We start from the raw sequence: 4,357 nt of genomic DNA on the forward strand, positions 1-4,357 counted from the left end.
TTTTCTGTCAAACAAGTTGTGAATTTGTTGTAACATTAAACGGGGGACGACTTACTCTGCTCAAAGTGATGTAACGAGCTCCAACGGATTCCACAGTGTATGTGTGTGCAGTACAACGATTTTCCTGCAGTACAACGAACATGTGAACGATTTTCATTGGTTGTTGCGTTCAATCTTACCCAGCTACAGAGGTGCTATTTCCTGATTGGCTATTATGGCCCCTTTCTTTATTCCTTATCATTTTTTATTGGCTGGTACAGTAAGTGCAGGCTCGAGCCATGATTAAAGCAGGCACGGAGATGCGCTCATGAATGCCGTTTCCAGCTAGAGCCGCGCTAGAATTTTACTGGGGCACTGGAGACTTTTACTAAGGCACGTGCCCCAGTGAATAAGGTCTAGTGACGCCCCTGAACCTAAGTATTAGTGACAGAAGTTGGTGTTAAGGTGGTTGGTGTTAAACTGTTAAGGCTAAGATGTGCAGGAATTGTTCTAGTGTGATTTACTAGTCGTCCAGTAGATGGCGCTCCAACATAAAGAATAGCGATACATTGTATGGTAGTTTTTGTTATTTGTTAGGCCCTAAATTTTAAAAAAAACCATGACAATAACAAATTGCAAAAATTACTTTTTTTTTTATTTATTCCCAATAAACTTTTTTCCAGGATGAATTAGATGAGACAACTCGTGTGTGGGATTCCCATGTCATCAGACCATCAAAGAATGACAGAGTGCCCAGTGGTCAACCCAGAGTCATGTACATGTTCCCTGAACTCCACAGAACTGATGACTGCATTTCCCCAGTGGAAATAGCCGATTTACAGCTTTGTCAGAGTAGCTGCACATTTCGACCAATAGTGCCATGTGACACAGACATCTACAACATCTGCAACTTCCTTAGGGTTGAATCCCAACTGCATTTTCCGGCTGATGCTTATCAAGCATTGGATTTGTATCTGCACTTGAGAAATGAAATCAGGTCCACTCTCTAATTCTATCTACACGAAACACATCAACTTTCTTAAGTCAGCGTGTAAATGATAAATGATAGCCTACTGACGCTGTTAATTCATCTGTTATGTGTATTATGAATCTTGGTAATGTACTGTAGGATGTTTTGCTTTGCCCTCACATCAGTCATGAACAGGGAAATATTGACAGAAGCACAGCAAAGAAATGAAGCATATGACATGAATGAAGAAATTGTAATTTTCATTTACTTGGACATTTTGAGTGTTTCCCATGTGAGGCTTCAACAAAAACAGCCATTGGTATTTGCCATTAAAATGTGAAACAGGTGAATGTGCTATATTCTGCAGTATTGTACAGTAATAACAGCTTCCCTGAAAAGGCATAACATAAATATAACATAACAAACATGTATCTTAATAATTACTTTCCAAACATTCATGAACAGCAACAGTGTGTAGTGTATTTAACTGCTAAAGGCAAATCTGCAAAAACTCCTGTGTCAGTACATTACATAACAAGCATTGATGCTTAATAACAAATATGTAAAAGTGTCACATTTATTACATCCATTACAACAACCCAACAACAAACATTTGATTGTCAATAGATATCTCATGTTTCAACTTCTTTTTAAGGTTCACTTTTTAGAGTCTACACAATATCCATTGTGAAACAATCACCAGACAATACACAGTCAAATTCTGTTCAGAATTCGGGGTATGTGCTGTAGGTGCATGGTAATTCAAGTACTGCTCCACAAGTGTGTGCAACAGGCCTGCGACTTAAACCACACAATTTATTAAAAGTTACTTCAATTTTGTCTTTGCACAGCACAGTGGACCCTGTGCAGAAGCGCAAAAAGGTCTCTAGCTTCTTTTGGTCAATGCTTCTGACATATCGTAGTAGGTGGTTGAGGGCTGCCTGCTCCTGTGTACTTAAGCTTTCATTTGACGGTTTAATCATCTGTGCCACTTTCCTGTTGGTTGGTCTCTTAGACTCATAGAGTTCCATTAGGCGGCCTTTGGTTATGGGAGTTGGCAAAGCAGTGTGAATATTGGACTGGAAACAATCAATTATAAATTTCGGCTCTTGAAGAAGAGCTTTGTGTGCCATTGTTACAATGGTAGCCTTTAGGTTCTCTTTACAGGGCAGGCAGTGTGCGCCCATTCGTGAGAAGAGGTCGAGTAATTCCTCCTCATACAGTGAAACACTATACCTGCATACTGTTGAGGTCACAATGATTCCAAGGAAGGGTGGAGTCTTCATCACCAGCATCACCATCATCACCAGCACAAACACCTCCAAACTGTACTTCAAAGTCTTCGAGAGACGCATGGATGGCAAGGGCAATTGGGGAATCCACCTCATAACTGCACTGGTCTCCATGTTCATTTGACGCAAGCATTAAACAATCATTAGAAAGTGAAGGCAGGACTTTGATGTCACTAATCTCACAAGGGGCTGGTCTTGATTGCCTGGTTGGTTCCCCTGTCTGATGGTAATCAACCAAAAAAACAGAACAAACACAGAATTATTACCTAAGCTTACTTAAAGGAGAATTCTGGTTTGATATTGACCTAAAGTGTGTTGAAACATGATACCGAGTGTGAACGTATGTCTCATTGCTCATCTCGGCTCATCTAGCCGATGCTACCAACAGGTTTTCAAAGGGGGGCCTTGGGCATCGGCCTACCCATGCAAATAAATCACTGTTTTACACCATTTACGAGGCTCAAAGTAGCTCCACACTTCATTGGTAGACTTCCGAGGGCCCTGACATTTAAAACGAGATATTGAGAACTTTGAAAAAGCACTGGTAGGTTATTTACAAGACGATTTATACAGACAGTACCTACAGGAAGTTTACCGTTCGCCGCCATCTTGAATTTAATCACGATAAGTCGAGCGACGAGTACGAATGAACAGGTATGATGAGGGATCAGTTGCTGCTACTGGAATCCATGCATTTCCACAGAATTATTTTTGTTTTATTTTATTTGCATGGCTAGGCCGATGCCCGAGGCACCCGCAATATCACACCGGAATTCTCCTTTAATGCATGATCTGATTTAAGCTTTCATAACACAACATTTGACTACCCATATCTCCCATATCTCCCAAGACTACCCATATCTCAGATTGGGTCAGTAAAAATGTGGTAGGCTTATATGTATTGGAACTTACGCTTTCATGAGTTTCCTGGACTGAGTCAGTAGGTGCCTGCATCTGAATCAGAAGATTTCTTTGGGGGATCCTCTTTTGTAGTTTCAGTCCTCTTGTGATGACGTCTCCTGGTTTTGTTCTGTAGAAATCAGCAGATCAGCAAATAATGGGCTTGTAGAACCATGACACACTCTTTCTAACCTCATTGTGAGTTGGCATTTACAGTAGTGGATAGATGGATGGGAGGATGTCCAGACAGCTTTGCATACACTGCCTACATGTACAATCACTGACAAAAGTGTTGTCACCCTTTTAGAAATCTTTGGGTTTTAAGCAAAATACACACATTTTTGGAGTTTTGATGAGAAAACAAACAAACTAGGACCATTTCAATAGCTCAAGACAACTGAAACAACGATTGGTTTCCCCAAATTCAACACAGAATATCACCAAAATGCTGCGGGAAGTGAATACTGTCGAACTGACGCGGTCAAAAGACTTGTTACCCTTGTCACCAAGTGTCTTTTGCACTGATAAAAGCACACTTTTCATTGTTAAAATTGGTCTGTTAGTTGAGCTACTGAAATGGTCCCAGTTTGTTTGTTTTCTCAACAAAACTCCAAGTGTGTGTGTATTTTGCTTAAAAAACAAAATATTTAAAGGGGTAACAAGACTTTTGTCAGTGGCTGTAGTTATCTAATAGTACATAAACACATAAACACATACCCAGTACAGAGACATAAATCAAGTTTCCATTCAATTCCATGTCATCATTTTGTGTTTAATGCTTGCCACAATATGCTTTTAAACAGAATGTGGTTGAAGAGAAATGTGCCTACCTTCACTGGCCTCTCATCGGTGGGCTCAAAGTCTGAGGATGCATCCAAGAGAATGATTGGGGTGTCTTTATCCCGGGAGCATGTGTAAACGCGCAGCATTCGCAGCTTGGTCTTCTCATACAGCTGGCTTACGGTGCAAGAGTGTCCATCTGGGAAGAATAAATCGAACTTCGCAATAGGTCCTTTGGCAGAGTGTCCATCTGGGAAGAATAAATCGAACTTCGCAATAGGTCCTTTGGCAGAGTGTCCATCTGGGAAGAATAAATCTTTATCTCTAGCAGCTCTGCCACGGTTACCGTTTTCTGCACAGACAGGTGCCGTGTTCCACCTCCACCTTTGGTTCGGACCTGGTGACACTCACCCTTCTGAACGTGAAGCCATCCCAT

General features: G+C 41.0%; 1 long non-coding RNA gene across 1 annotated transcript; it reads right to left on the bottom strand.

Moving 5' to 3' along the window:
* Positions 1-1,192: 1,192 nt before the first annotated feature.
* LOC121705497 lies at positions 1,193-4,051 on the bottom strand. The gene is made up of 3 exons (XR_006030817.1): positions 3,972-4,051; positions 3,154-3,271; positions 1,193-2,461 (listed from the first exon to the last, which is right to left on the bottom strand). It is a non-coding gene; the product is annotated as an uncharacterized LOC121705497 (long non-coding RNA).
* Between the last annotated feature and the right edge of the window lie 306 nt (positions 4,052-4,357).

The sequence above is a fragment of the Alosa sapidissima genome, chromosome 1, assembly GCF_018492685.1.
Source record: "Alosa sapidissima isolate fAloSap1 chromosome 1, fAloSap1.pri, whole genome shotgun sequence".
Taxonomy (NCBI): domain Eukaryota; kingdom Metazoa; phylum Chordata; class Actinopteri; order Clupeiformes; family Clupeidae; genus Alosa; species Alosa sapidissima.